This window comes from Eubalaena glacialis, chromosome 5 (assembly GCF_028564815.1).
Source record: "Eubalaena glacialis isolate mEubGla1 chromosome 5, mEubGla1.1.hap2.+ XY, whole genome shotgun sequence".
Taxonomy (NCBI): domain Eukaryota; kingdom Metazoa; phylum Chordata; class Mammalia; order Artiodactyla; family Balaenidae; genus Eubalaena; species Eubalaena glacialis.
In genome coordinates this window covers 75,925,175-75,941,385 of record NC_083720.1, presented here as the reverse complement: position 1 = coordinate 75,941,385, position 16,211 = coordinate 75,925,175, and positions in this window count along the sequence as shown.

Genomic DNA, 16,211 nt, shown 5'->3' with positions numbered 1-16,211 from the left:
TATTCTTAGCAAGGTCTAATTGCATTTTAAAAAACTATTCCCTTGGGCTCCCCTGGTGGTGCAGTGGTTGAGAATCTGCCTGCCAATGCAGGGGACACAGGTTCAAGTCCTGGTTTGGGACGATCCCACATGCCGCGGAGCAACTAGGCCCATGAGCCATAATTACTGAGCCTGCGCGTCTGGAGCCTGTGCTCCGCAACAAGAGAGGCCGCGATAGTGAGAGGCCCGCGCACCGCGATGAAGAGTGGCCCCCGCTTGCCGCAACTAGAGAAAGCCCTCGCACAGAAACGAAGACCCAACACAGCCAAAAATAAATAAACAAATAAATAAAATTAAAAACAAACAAACAAAAACTATTCCCTTTTAGGACTTCCCTGATGCAGTGGTTAAGAATCCGCCTGCCAATGCAGGGGACACGGGTTCGAGCCCTGATGGGGGAAGATCCCACATGCCGCGGAACAACTAAGCCTGTGCGCCACAATTACTGAGTCTGTGCTCTAGAGCCTGGGAGCGACACCTACTGAAGCCCGCGTGCCTAGAGCCCGTGCTCCGTAACAAGAGAAGCCACCGCAATGAGAAGCCCGCGCACCAAAACAAAGAGTAGCCCCTGCTCGCCGCAACTAGAGAAAGCCTGCGCGCAGCAACGAATACCCAACGCAACCAAAAATAAATAAATAAAACTATTCCCTTTTAAAGGCATAACTCATTTTATTAGCACTTTGCTTTATCGCGCTTCTCACATACTGTGTTTTTTTGTTTGTTTTTGTTTTTACAAATTGAAGGTTTGTGACAACCCTGTGTTGTTAGATGATGGTTAGCATTTTTTAGCAATAAAGTACCTTTTAATTAAGGTATATATATCATTTTTTTAGACATAATGCTATTGCACCCTTAGTATAGTGTAAGCACAACTTTTATATGCACTGGGAAATGAAATAAAATCGTGTGCATGCTTTATTGGGATAGTCTTTTTATTGTGGTGATCTGGAACCGAACCCTCAATATCTCTGAGGTATGCCTGTGTTTGCATCTGCTACAACAATTACATTTTCTCTCTCCCAACTCCCACTAGTAACATTTTCAGTGGCTTCCTCCCAGGTATTGCATAGAAGGATCTCTCTGAAATCATTTCTTTTTTTCTGCTTGGCTGTGGTAGAAAGACAGAAGCCTCACTCTGGACAGCAGGAAATAATGCATCACTTTGAACAAGTTGTCTTTTTATTATAAATATGATGATATGGCTAGGTGGGATGGTTTCAAAGAGACAGGATGTTACCTTAAACATTTACAATGCTGTGGTTAAAACAGTCTCCTTAAATTACCTTTTCAACCCATGGAGCTTACATAAATATTTGGCTGTTGGTGACAAGCCTAATAAATCTGTTTAGGATGTTGCAGCAATATTTACTTACAAAGTAAAAGCATAAGCCCACTTTGGCCAATAATTTTAAGAGGGAGAGATGCTACTTTTTAGCACCTTGCATAAATATTTGCAAGACCCATAAATCCAAGATAACCTTGCCTCTTCCCTAAAGCTATTTACTACTTCCTATCATGTTCCACCAAAATGCCACTTTTAAATGTCTTTCGATTCACTTGGCAAAGCTTGACATTTACTTGAGATGTATTGGAAGACATCAACTGATTCTGGGCTGTAATGGAGGAATTCTTAGATTTCCTAATAGCCTAAAGTTCTTTCTTTTTAATTAATTTTTATTGGAGTATAGTTGATTTACAATGTTGTATTAGCTTCTGCTGTACAGCAGAGTGAATCAGTTATACATATACATATATCCACTCTTTTTTAGATTCTATTCCCATATAGGTCATTACAGAGTATTGAGTAGAGTTCCCTGTGCCATACAGTAGGTTCTTATTAGTTATCTATTTTATATATAGTAGCATGTATATGTCAATCCCAATCTCCCAGTTTATCCACCCCCCCACCCCTTGGTAACCATAAGTTTGTTTTCTACATCTGTGACTCTATTTGTGTCATATTTTAGATTCCACATATAAGTGATATCACATGATATTTGTCTTTCTCTGTCTGACTTACTTCACTCAGTATGACAATCTTTAGGTCCATCCATGTCACTGCAAATGGCATTATTTCATTCTTTTTCATGGCTGAGTAATATTCCATTGTATATATGTGCCACATCTTCTTTATCCATTCCTCCATTGATGGACATTTCGGTTGCTTACATGTCCTGGCTATCATAAATAGTGCTGCAATGAAATAGTGCTGCTGAAAAGATACATGGGATACATGTATCTTTTCAAATTATGGTTTTCTCTGGATATAAGCCCGGGAGTGGGATTGCTGGATCATATTGTAGCTCTATTTTTAGTTATCTAAGGAATCTCCATACTGTTCTCCATAGTGGTTGTACCAATTTACATTCCCACCAACAGTGTAGGAGTGTTACCTTTTCTCCACACCCACTCCAGCATTTATACTTTGTAGATTTTTTGATGATGGCCATTCTGACTGGTGTGAGGTGATACCTCATTGTAGTTTTGATTTGCATTTCTCTAATAATTAGTGATGTTAGCATGTTTTCATGTGCCTCTTGTTCATCTGTATGTCTTCTTTGGAGAAATGTCTATTTAGGTCTTATGTCCTCTAATGGCCTAAAGTTCTGCACGATACTTTCAGGCTAGGGGAAGAGTTGAACTTCCTTTGCCTCTAAAGCTTACGAATCAGAACAGGAACATTTGGGGAATACATCTCATCATGTCTGACCAGGAACTGAAGGTCGCTCTCTTTATTTGACCTCCCACATCATAGGGAGTATAGAAAGTACTTGAAATGAAAGTAGACAGGATGGTGGCTTTTTGGGCAACTGTTTCTCCTGGAGAAACTAAGATGTGACCTCAGTGTTTTGGGCAAGGCTGTTGCACAAACTGGAAAGGATTCTGGTTTTTCTGAAATAGAAATGAGATGCCATCTGACTTCTCTCCAACCTGTTCAAGAGATGAGTTTCTTCTTGATTTCAAGAGATGATTCCCCAGGGGAAAGATACCAACAGTGACAAACATCTCTATATGGAGGTCAAACAACAAAATAACCTCTTGATTGTCGAACACATCCCTATACTGTTGTTTTTTCATGGTTGAGTTTTTCAAAAACTTTAAGAGCTATTTCCGTTTACTACATGGTTGAGAAACAGGCTGTGGAAAACTCATCCCAAGCACAAATACCAGAGAATTCCAAAGTGCCCGTCATTTGCATATTACAGTTATGTTATCAGATTTAATTTCCAGTGAGTGTTAACTAAGCAACTGGTAATCATTCTGTTTTCTTGTAAACTGCTCACAGTTTACAAGAAAACAGAATGATTGACTTAGAAAAATAATATTTCCAGGTATCATGAGAAATTGCTTTTTTTCCAAACTTATGATGAGGCCTCCTGGTCTGAACATTTCTGAGGAAGGAGAACAAAAGAGGTTTGCTTTGGCATTTACACTATCTAGGGGTGGAAGAAAAGACTACGACCAAGACTTTGATGTTTCTGAGGAGGATGAGATGATTTTGTATTTATCCCTTTTTAGTATGTGAATTTATACCAGATGGTCCATTTAAAATAGACCCCATTCTAAACCACTTTTGAATTAAGTGGGGCCATCCAGAAAGCTCTCATTTCCTCTCTGACAGTAGCTGGTGTGAGGTCAGCCTCCTAGTAGTGGCAGGGCTGCTACACTTGCTTCTGCTGCCAGCCTGCAGGAACTTACCTGCACTGCCATCCACTAGTAACAGACGGCCAAAAGTAACCGCAGTAAGAGAAGTCCTAGCCAGTGCCTGCCAAACGGGTCACAGCATTTTCTCCTGTCTCTGGGAATGGTGGAGGCTAACAGTACTTTCTTGATGTGTTTCATTTATTCCTGGGAGAATTGGGAAAGGTGTCACAGAAGGTTCAAGGAGTAGATTAGTCGGGTTGCTCTAGGTGCTGTAACAAGCATCCCCACGACATGGCACTAGGCTCTGGGGACACAAAGTAAGCAGAACAAAGTCCTTGCTCTCACAGAGCTTCCATCTGAGTGTAGCTTTCAGGGTTACACTGAGTGTCTAAAGTGAATAATCCTTTCCATCAAATATTGGCTCTGGACTTTTCCACGTCATGGTCACTCTCTGTAAGGGGTGGACCTGGATGAATGGATGCTATTTACATACAGAAAAAAGGGAAGGAGCAGCAAAGAACTCAAGCAGCTCTGTTTCCTGCCCCCTAGAAGAAATACCTTCCAGTTCCTCTCACTTGATCCTCCTTCAAACATCTTAGCCTCTTCTGTGGTTTCTGGTCCTGGCTGCACATTAAAATCACTGGGGAGCTTTAAAAAATATGGGAGATTTTGACTTAGTTAGTCTAGGAGTGGGTACTGGAAATGAGGTGGTTTGTTTTTGTTTTTGTTTTTTAAACTTTCCAGGTAATTCTGATGGGCAGCTATGGTTGATAATCATGGAGTCAACATCCTTCTTAAGCTGGTGGCAGTAGAGAGACCAGTTTTTATTATAGTGGATGCAAAGCATTAAGCTAAAATGAGCTCAAATGTTAGGGAGCTGGAAACATAATTTGAACATTTTGCCCTGTAGGCCTCTGTCTCTATGCACAAACCAGCATTGAGCATTTTCCGTGTGCCATGCATGTGATGAAAGGCAATGGAGAAATCAAAATAAATAAGCTATAATCTCATCCCTAACCTCTAGCTACTCACAGTATATTTGGAAGGGATAATACAATTAAGCCTACAATTACTGTCCAATGAGAGAGATGAAACATGAGGACAGGAATAATTTTATCTGATTTGTTCACTGATGTGTCCACAGTACCTAGATATTGCCTGACACAAAGTGGTGCTCAATAAATGTTTGTCGAATGAATAAATTTGAACAGTTATGGATGACATGACAAAGGATTGACACCTTTATTAAGTATGTTGTAAACACAAGCAAGAAACGAATCAATAGTTAAAAATAGACAACTCTATAAAGACCCAAACAGAAATTAACCAAATTGAAAATAGGAGTAAATAATAATACAGAGAAAAGTTTAACTCAATTAGTAATAAGTAAATTAAAATACAAATAAGTTCAATCTTTCTTTAATTAAATTAAAGATAGTATAAATAATCTATGGGAGGATGCAGGAAGATGAGCATTGTACACTTTGCTCTTGGCACCATACATTAGTACAACAATTTCTAGAAAGCAATTTAGAAAAAAATAGTCATCCCTTAGTATCAATGGGGGAATTGGTTGCAACACCCCCACAGATACCCAAATTCAGGGATGCTCAAGTCCCTTATAAAAAATGGTGTAGTATTTACATACAACCAATGCACAGTCTCCTGTATACTTTGAGTCATCCCTAGATTACTTAATACAAATGTAAAGGCTGTGTAAATAGATGCCAGAGTGCAACAAATTCAAGTTTTGCTTTTTGGAAGTTTCTGGATTTTTTTTTCCAAATATTTTAGATCTGCAGTTGGTTGAATCCTTGGATGTGGAATCCATGGATGGGAAGGCCAACCATGTTAAGCCAATAAAAATATTCGCACCAGTAAACTCACTCCTGAGAGTCTATCCTAGGAAAATGGACCAAAATATGAAAAGCTATATTTTGAGGATATTCACCATATTTTTATCTATAATAAAACTAAAAACAGTCAAATGCCCCAAAACAGAGCAATAATGAAGTAAATTACAGCCAACCCATTTAATGCAATATTATACACTCATTAAAGGTGATGGTTCTGAGGAATCTCTCAATGTAGAAAAATGCTTATGCCGTTATATGAAGAGAAAATGTGAGATACAAAATTATATATATCTCTACCTTATAATAATTTTTGGAGTGAGACAGAAATAAAGATTGCATTTTAGAAATACGCTGTGTGTGAGATTGTTTCAAGATGGTGGAGTAGAAGGATGTGCCTCACTCCTTCTTGCGAGAGCACTGGAATCACAACTAACTGCTGAACGATCATCAACAAAAAGACACTGGAACTCAACAAAAAAGATACCCCACATCCAAAGATAAAGGAGAAGCTGCAATGAGACGGTATGAGAGGTGCAATTACAATAAAATCAAATCCCATAACTGCTGGTTGGGTGAGTTACAAACTGGAGAACACTTATACCACAGAAGCCCACCCACTGGAGTGAAGGTTCTGAGCCACATGTCAGGCTTCCCAACCTGGGAGTCTGGTAATGGGAGCAGGAATTTCTAGAGAATCAGACTTTGAAGGCTAGTGGGATTTGATTGTAGGACTTTGACAGGACTGGGGGAAACAGAGACTCCACTCTTGGAGGACACACACAAAGTACTGTGTGCACTGGGACCCAGGGGAAGGAGCAGTGACCCCATAGGAGACTGAACCAGACCTACCTGCTAGTGTTGGAGGGTCTCCTGCAGAGGTGGGGGGTGGCTGTGGCTCACCGTGGGGACAAGGACACTGGCAGCAGAAGTTCTGGGAAGTAATCCTTGGCATGAGCCCTCCCAGAGTCTGTCATTAGTCCCACCAAAGGGCCGGGTAGGCTCCATTGCTGGGTTGCCTCAGGCCAAACAACCAATAGGGAGGGAACCCAGCCCCACCCAGCAACAGACAAGCGGATTAAAGTTTTACTGAGCTCTGCCCACCAGAGCAACACCCAGCTCTACCCACCACCAGTCCCTCCCATCAGGAAGCTAGCACAAGCCTCTTAGATAGCCTCATCCACCAGAGGGCAGACAGCAGAAGAAAGAAGAACTACAATCCTGCAGCCTGTGGAACGAAAACCACATTCACAGAAGGACAGACAAAATGAAAAGGCAGAGGACTATGTACCAGATGAAGGAACAAGATAAAAACCCCAAAAAAACAACTAAATGAAGTGGAGGTAGGCAAACTTCCAGAAAAAGAATTCAGAATAATGATAGTGAAGATGATCCAGGACCTCGGAAAAAGAATGGAGGTAAAAATCGAGAAGATGCAAGAAATGTTTAAAAAAGACCTAGAAGAATCAAAGAAAAAACACTTATAAGAATTAAAGAACAAAAAAACAGAGATGAACAATACAATAACTGAAGTAAGAAATACACTAGAAGGAATCAATAGCAGAATAACTGAGGCAGAAGAATGGATAAGTGACCTGGAAGACAGAATGGTGGAATTCACTGCTGCAGAACAGAAAAAATAAAAAAGAATGAAAAGAAATGAATACAGCCTAAGAGACCTCTGGGACAACATTAAATGCACCAAAATTTGCATTTTAGGGGTCCCAGAAGGAGAAGAGAGAGAGAAAGGACCCGAGAAAATATCTGAAGAGATTATAGTCGAAAACTTCCCTAACATGGGAAAGGAAATAACCACCCAAGTCCAGGATATGCAGAGAGTCCCATACAGGATAAACCCAAGGAGAAACACGCCAAGACACATAGTAATCAAATTGACAAAAATTAAAACAAAGAAAAATTATTAAAAGCGACAAGGGAAAAATGACAGATAACATACAAGGGAACTCCCATAAGGTTAGCTGATTTCTCAGCAGAAACTCTACAAGCCAGAAGGGAGTGGCATGATATATTTAAAGTGATGAAAGTGAAGAGCCTACAACCAAGGTTACTCTACCCGGCAAGGATCTCATTCAGATTCGAGGGAGAAATCAAAAGCTTTACAGACAAGCAAAAGCTAAGAGAATTCAGCACCACCAAACCAGCTCTACAACAAATGCTAAAGGAACTTCTCTAAGTGGGAAACACAAGAGAAGGGAAAGACCTACAATAACAAACCCAAAACAATTAAGAAAATGGTAATGGGAACATACATATCGATCATTACCTTAAATGTGAATGGATTAAATGCTCCAACCAAAAGACACAGTCTTGCTGAATGGATACAAAAACAAGACCCATATGTATGCTGTCTACAAGAGACCCACTTCAGACCTAGGGACATATACAGACTGAAAGTGAGGGGATGGAAAAAGATATTCCATGCAAATGGAAATCAAAAGAAAGCTGGAGTAGCGATACTCATATCAGATAAAATAGACTTTAAAATAAAGAATGTTAAAAGAGACAAGGAAGGACAAAACATAATGATCAAGAGATCAATCCAAGAAGAAGATATAACAATTATAAATATATATGCATCCAACATAGGAGCACCTCAATACATAAGGCAAATGTTAACAGCTATAAAAGAGGAAATTGACAGTAACACAATAATAGTGGGGGAATTTAACACCTCACTTACACCAATGGACAGATCATCTGGACAGAAAATTAATAAGGAAACACAAGCTTTAAATGACACAATAGGTCAGATAGATTTCATTGATATTTACAGGACATTCCATCCTAAAACGGCAGATTACACTTTCTTCTCAAGTGCGCACAGAACATTCTCCAGGATAGATAACATCTTGGGTCATGAATCAAGCCTTGGTAAATTTAAGAAAATTGAAATCATATCAAGCATCTTTTCCGACCACAATGCAATGAGATTAGAAATAAATTACAGGGAAAAAAACCGTAAAAAACAGAAACACATGGAGGCTAAACAATACATTACTAAATAACCAAGAGATCACTGAAGAAATCTAAGAGGAAATCAAAAAATACCTAGAGACAAATGACAACAAAAACACGATGATCCAAAACCTATGTGATGCAGCAAAAGCAGTTCTAAGAGGGAAGTTTATAGCAATACAAGCCTACCTCAGGAAACAAGAAAAATCTCAAATAAACAATCTAACCTGACACCTAAAGGAACTAGAGAAAGAAGAACAAACAAAACCCAAAGTTAGTAGAAGGAAAGAAATCATAAATATTAGAGCAGAAATAAATGAAATAGAAACAAAGAAAACAAAGCAAAGATCAGTAAAACTAAAAGCTGTCTCTTTGAGAAGATAAACGAAACTGATAAACCTTTAGCCAGACTCATCAAGAAAAAGCGGGAGAGGACTCAAATCAATAAAATTCGAAATGACAAAGGAGAAGTTACAACGGACAACACAGTAATACAAAGCATCATAAGAGACTACTACAAGCAACTCTATGCCAATAAAATGGACAACCTGGAAGAAATGGACAAATTCTTAGAAAGGTATAGCTTCCAAGACTGAATCAGGAAGAAATAGAAAATATGAACAGACTAATCACAAGTAATGAAATTGAAACTGTGATTAAAAATCTTCCAACAAAGAAAAGTCCAGGACCAGATGGCTTCACAGGTGAATTCTATCAAACATTTAGAGAAGAGCTAACACCCATCCTTCTCAAGTTCTTCCCCAAAATTGCAGAGGAACGAACACTCCCAAACTCATTCTATGAGGCCACCATCACCCTGATACCAAAACCAGACAGAGATACTACAAAAAAGAAAATTACAGACCAATATCACTGATGAATATAGATGCAAAAATCCTCAACAAAATACTAGCAAACAGAATACAATAACACATTAAAAGGATCATACACGGTGATCAAATGAGATTTATCCCAGGGATGCAAGGATTCTTCAATATATGCAAATCAATCAATGTGATACACCATATTAACAAAGTGAAGAAGAAAAACCATATGATCATCTCAATAGATGCAGAAAAAGATTTGACAAAGCTCTACACTCATTTATGATAAAAACTCTCCAGAAAGTGGGCATAGAGGGAACCTACCTCTACGTAATAAAGGCCATATATGACAAACACACAGCAAACATCATTCTCAATGGTGAAAAACTGAAAGCATTTCCTCTAAGATCAGGAACAAGGCAAGGATGTCCACTCTCACCACTATTACTCAACATAGTTTTGGAAGTTCTAGCCATGGCAATCAGAGAAGAAAAAGAAATAAAAGGAATACAAATTGGAAAAGAAGAAGTAAAACTGTCACTGTTTGCAGGTGACATGATACTATGCATAGAGAATTCTAAAGATGCCACCAGAAAACTACTAGAGCTAATCAATGAATTTGGTAAAGTTGCAGGATACAAAATTAATGCACAGAAATCTCTTGCATTCCTATACACTAACAGTGAAAGATCAGAAAGAGAAAATAAGGAAACAATTCCATTCTCTATTGCAACAAAAAGAATAAAATACTTAGGAATAAACTTACCTAAGGAGGTAAAAGACCTGTACTCAGAAAACTATAAGACACTAATGAAAGAAATCAAAGATGACACAAACAGTTGGAGAGATGCGCCATGTTCTTGGATTGGAAGAATCAATATTGTGAAACTGACTATACTACCCAAAGCAGTCTACAGATTTAGTGCAATACCTAGCAAATTACCAGTGGCATTTTTTTACAGAACTAGAACAAAAAACCTTAAAATTTGTGTGGAGACACAAAAGACCCCAAATAGCTAAAGCAATCCTGAGGGAAAAAAATGGAGCTGGGGGAATCAGACTCCCTGACCTCAGACTATACTACAAAGCTACAGTAATCAAGACAATATGGTACTGGCACAAAAACAGAAATACAGATCAATGGAACAGGATAGAAAACCCAGTGATAAACCCACGCACCTATGGTCAACTAATCTATGACAAAGGAGGCAAGGATATACAATGGAGAAAAGACAGTCTCTTCAATAAGTGGTGCTGGGAAAACTGGGAAAAATTTCATAAAAGAATGACATTAGATCACTCCCAAACACCATACAAAAAAATAAACTCCAAATGGATTAAATACCTAAATGTAAGAGCAGACACTATAAAACTCTTAGAGGAAAACATAAGAAGAATAGTTTGACATAAATCACAGCAAGATCTTTTTTGACCCACCTCCTAGAGTAATGGAAATAAAAACAAAAATAAACAATGAGACCTAATGAAACTTAAAAGCTTTTGCACAACAAAGGAAACTATAAACAAGACAAAAAGACAACCCTCAGAATGGGAGAAAATATTTCAAATGAATCAACAGACAAAGGATTAATCTCCAAAATATATAAGCAGCTCATGCAGCTCAATATTTAAAAAAACAAACAATGCAATCAAAAAATGGGCAGAAGATCTAAATAGACATTTCTCCAAAGAAGACAGACAGATGGCCAAAAAGCACATGAACAGCTGCTCAACATCACTAATTATTAGAGAAATGCAAATCAAAACTGCAGTGAGGTATCACCTCACACCAGTTAGAATGGACATCATAAGAAAACCTACAAACAACAAATGCTGGAGAGGGTGTGGAAACAAGGGAACCCTCTTGCACTGTTGGTGGGAATGTAAATTGATACAGCCACTATGGAGAACAGTATGGAGGTTCCTTAAAAAACTAAAAATAGAATTACCCTATGACCCAGCAATCCCACTACTGGGCATATACCCAGAGAAAACCATAATTCAAAAAGACACATGCGCCCCAGTGTTCATTGCAGCGCTATTTACAGTAGCCAGGTCAAGGAAGCAACATAAATGCCCATTGACAGACGAATGGATAAAGAAGAGGTGGTACATATATACAATGGAATATTACTCAGCCATAAAAAGGAACGAAATTGGGTCATTTGTAGAGACGTGGATGGACCTAGAGACTGTCAAACAGAGTAAAGTCAGAAAGAGGAAAACAAATATCGTATATTAACACATATATGTGGAATCTAGAAAAATGGTACAGATGAACCAGTTTGCAAGGCAGAAATAGAGACAAAGATGTAGAGAACGACGTACGGACACCAAGGGGGGAATGTGGCGGGGGTGGGGTGGTGGTGGGATGAACTGGGAGATTGGGATTGACATGTATACACTAATATGTATAAAATAGATACGTAATGAGAATGTGTTGTATAAAACATATAATAAAATAAAATTCAAAAGAAAAGAAATATGTGTGAAAAATATGTGTGTACTAAAGACAGAAAGGAATTATGCAAAAATTGTAAAAGTTATTGCTAAAGTGATGGGTTTATGAGTAATTTTTAAAAACTGTTTTCCAAGCAGTCTATGATATTATTCTATTAATCCTATCATTAAAAATAACATTAAAGTTTTTGTTAAGAAAACAACACCAACAAAGGCTTATGAAAATACCTAGAAAGGAGTGTTAAGGGCAACTCATAGAAACTGATGGAAATTGATACTTAGCTTCTGTTCAAGAATGAATGTATTAGTCAGGATAAGATAATGCTGTAACAAACAATCCCATCTCAGTGATTAACACAACACAACACAACATTTTTTTCTCACTTCTAATTGAGTATTGGGTATGTGGGCTTCCATATGGTGATTCTGGGACTCTGAATCTTTCATCCCACAGTCCTATGGGATCTTGAAGTCTTCCACATCCAGCCATCAGATGATGGGAGAGACAGAGCATGCAGAATCCCACAGGACATTTTAGAAGCCAGATCAGGAAGTGACCCACATCACGTCCACAAGGATACCGTTGGCCAGAACTAGACATATGACGCCATCTAGATACAGTGGAACTGGAAAAATGTAATCTTCCAACGTGTCCAGGAAGAAATTGAAATAGTTTGGTATTCATAAATTATTGTCTCTGCTACAATTAATGATACAATAGAGGGAGGAGAAATGGTGTGCTGCAGGTGAAGAGGCTAGCATGTTGGGGATTATTGAGTATCCCAGTTTGGCTCAAGTTGAAGACTGAAAGAACATGATGCCCTTGAGGCATGCAGAATTTGAGGGTGGAAAGATGACAGATTAACCTAAAAGGAAGTTTGAAGCCAGATTGTGAAGTCCTTTCCATGTTTTGTCCCTTCCAAGTGGCTTTCAACTCTGGCCTTTATACAATGGAGAGCCAATGAAAATATTTAAGAATCATTACATTTACGTATTAGAAAAGTAAGTCTGGCTATAGTACAGAGTATATATGGGAAAGGGAAAGGCTGGAAAAGGGAGATTTATTAGAAATTTATATTTCTAAGAGCATTGTTGGCCTCTTTAATTCATGGAGGTCATGTGGACTTTCTGTTTTATGGTCAAATTGTACTAAGTACACACCCAGTATTTGTTGTGTGATGCAAAAATTTGTGGCAAAATGATTCTTGAACTCAAGGAGTGTTCAGTTAATGGAACAAGACAGGGCAGATGGAAAAGTATAGAGTGAGTATAACTTCCCGAGCTCACCCAGGTCTTCAACAAAATGTGAAAGGCTAGAACTTTACAAATAATCTGAAATGAAACTATATCATACATGATGCATCTGATACACTCCTAAACATGGAAGGGATTCAGAAGCTGGATGGCCAAAAAGACTGATAATGTCTAAAACAATATTATCAATCAATAGATTGTGTTTGTTAAAGTAAAAATGACCTTAGGAGGCTGTATTAGTTCCTTGCGGTTGCTGTAACAAATTACTTCAAACTGGGTGGTTTAAAACAGCAGAAATTTATTATTTTTTAATTTTTTTTCCTTCTGATGAGAACCCTTAGGATTTACTCTCTTTTTAATGTGTTTGTATATTTATTTATTTATTTATTTATTTATTTATTTATTTGGTTACACTGGGTCTTAGTTGTGGCAGGCAGGCTCCTTAGCTGCGGCACGTGGGCTCCTGAGTTGTGGCATACAAACTCTTAGTTGCGGCATGCATGTGAGATCTAGTTCCCTCACCAGGGAATCAAACCCAGGCCACCTGCGTTGGGAGTGTGGAGTCTTAACCCCTGAGCTACCAGGGAAGTCCCAGAAATTTATTCTTTTATAGTTCTGGAGGCCAGAAACATGAAATCAAGGTGTCCGGAGGACCACACTTCCCCTGGAGGCTCTAGGGACTGTCTTTTCTTTGCCTCTTCCAGCTTCTGGTGGCTGTAGGTTTTCCTTGATTGTGGTCACATCATCCCAATCACTGCCTCTCTGGTCACATCACCTCCTCCTCTTCTGTCCGTCTTCTCTTCTGTGTGTCTCTTAATTGGACACTTATCACTGGATTTAGCACCCATCCAGATAATCCAGGATGATCTCCTCATTTTAAGAGCCTTAACTTAATTGCATCTGCAAGATCCTTTTCCCAAGTAAGGTAACATTCACATGTTCTAAGGATTAGGATATGGACATATCTTTTGGGGGCCATCATTCAACCAAGCGCAGAGGCAATACATTCATTTAGACATAAGTTCATCAACTCCTCCATGTGAAGGGGTACATGCAGCCATTTTTACTCTTTGCTGCTTGGGGACCCACACTGTGTCCCCACTGGACTGAGGAGGCTGAGGGGAGGGAGAGACACTGAAAGCGGTGGAAGATGTAAAGACAACTGCAGTTGCTTTACAGTGTAAGTCCAAATATTAGGGAAATAGGTACTGACTTTCACCTTTTCTTATTCTCTCTTTTTCTGTTGTTATAGGTGCGCTTCATTATTTCGCTTTTTTTTAACTTCCACTTTGCCATTGTAGAGTTTCTCTCTTAGCACAAATTACATGCTGTCATGTTTCTCAGTGAGTTTACATGTTGCCCTTCCCTTTCATACCATGAAATAAGGACAGAAACACCTATTCTTCTCCACATCCTCCGCTATAGCACGCAGAACAATCCTCTATGGAGTACAGAATCCTGCAAATGGTGGTGAAGCTTTGTGCGTATAATGGGAGTCAGAAAGGGTGGCTGTCAGGTTTGTTTCAAAAAATAATCATTTTCTGGTTCTGCTGCACCTAGGGGCAGGGCAGGAATAAAGACACAGATGCAGAGAATGGACGTAAGGATGCAGGCAGGGGGAAGGGTAAGATGGGACGAAGTGAGAGAATGGTATGGACTTATATACACTACCTAATGTAAAACAGATAGCTAGTGGGAAGCAGCCGCATAACACAGGGAGATCAGCTCGGTGATTTGTGACCACCTAGAGGGGTGGGATAGGGAGGGTGGGGAGGAGACGCAAGACGGAGGGGATATGGGGATATATGTGTATGTATGGCTGATTCACTTTGTTATACAGCAGAAACTAACACACCATTGTAAAGCAATTATACTCCAATAAAGATGTTAAAAATAAATAAATGCAAAAAACAATACTCATTTTCATTTACCCAACCGAGTTGAAAACTTGTCTACACAAAGGCCTGAATGCAGATTTTTATAGCAGCTTCAGTCATAATTGCCAATACTTTGAAGCAAACAACACATCCTTTAGTAGGTGAATGGATAAATAAACAGTGCTACAACCAGACAATGAAATATTACTCAATGCTAAAAAGAAATAAGCTATCAAAGAACATAAAGACATGGAGGAACTCTAAATGTGTATTAGTAAGTGAAAGAAGCCACTAAAAGGCTACATACTATATGATTTGAAATATATGACATTCTGGAAAATGCAAAACTATGGAGACAACAAAAAGATCAGTGGTTGCCAGGGGTTGGGGGAGAGAGGGGTGAGTAGGTGGAGTGCAGAGAATTTGGGGGGGCAGTAAAACCACTCTGATACTATAATGGCGGATGCATATCATTATACATTTGTCAAAACCCACAGAATGTGCAACACCAAGAGCGAACCCTAATTTAAACTATGAACTTGGGGTGATTATGATGTGTCACGTAGGTTCATCAGTTGTAACAAATGTACCACTCTGGTCGGGGAAGTTGATAATGGGGGCATATGCGGGGGGATGGGAGTACACAGTAACTCTGTATTTTCCACTAAACTTTGCTATGAGCCTAAAACTGCTCTAAAAAATAAGGTCTGTGTATTTTCAAAAAGCCAATCATTTTTTTTCCTCCCAGAAAATGTCAGTGTTTCATAATTACAAGACCCAACTTGGAGACAGCCTCTTGAGCAAGTTTTGCCGTCTTCTCTTTTTCCCTTGAGGATAAAAACCAAGGTTGATATTCAGACCACTAGATAAATAATATTTCTGGATTAAAATGTAACACTAAGAAGTCATTGAACTAGCATTTCTTCTGAAATGTTAGTGCCGGGCAACTGAGAACACTGCCCTTTTGATAGTGGTCATTGGAAAGGAGAGGATAATTTCCCAGCCCATCTCTTAAGGACAGCCCACCGAGGGAACAAAACTGCCTGGGCCTGAGTGTTACAAAGAAGGCCGTGTTCCCCTACAGGGCATCATTCCCCTGGCTGCTGGGCAGAGTCAGACAGACGTATTCTATGGTGAAAAACTTAAGTGTTTGGCATCCAAAAGTGATGTCATACCCACCTAACTTTTGGTAAATGTGGGTTTAGTTATATTGGTTGCATTTCAAGACTAAGAGGAAAACTGGAGGATAAAGTTGGTTCCTTTTGATCACACCCTGGTGCACA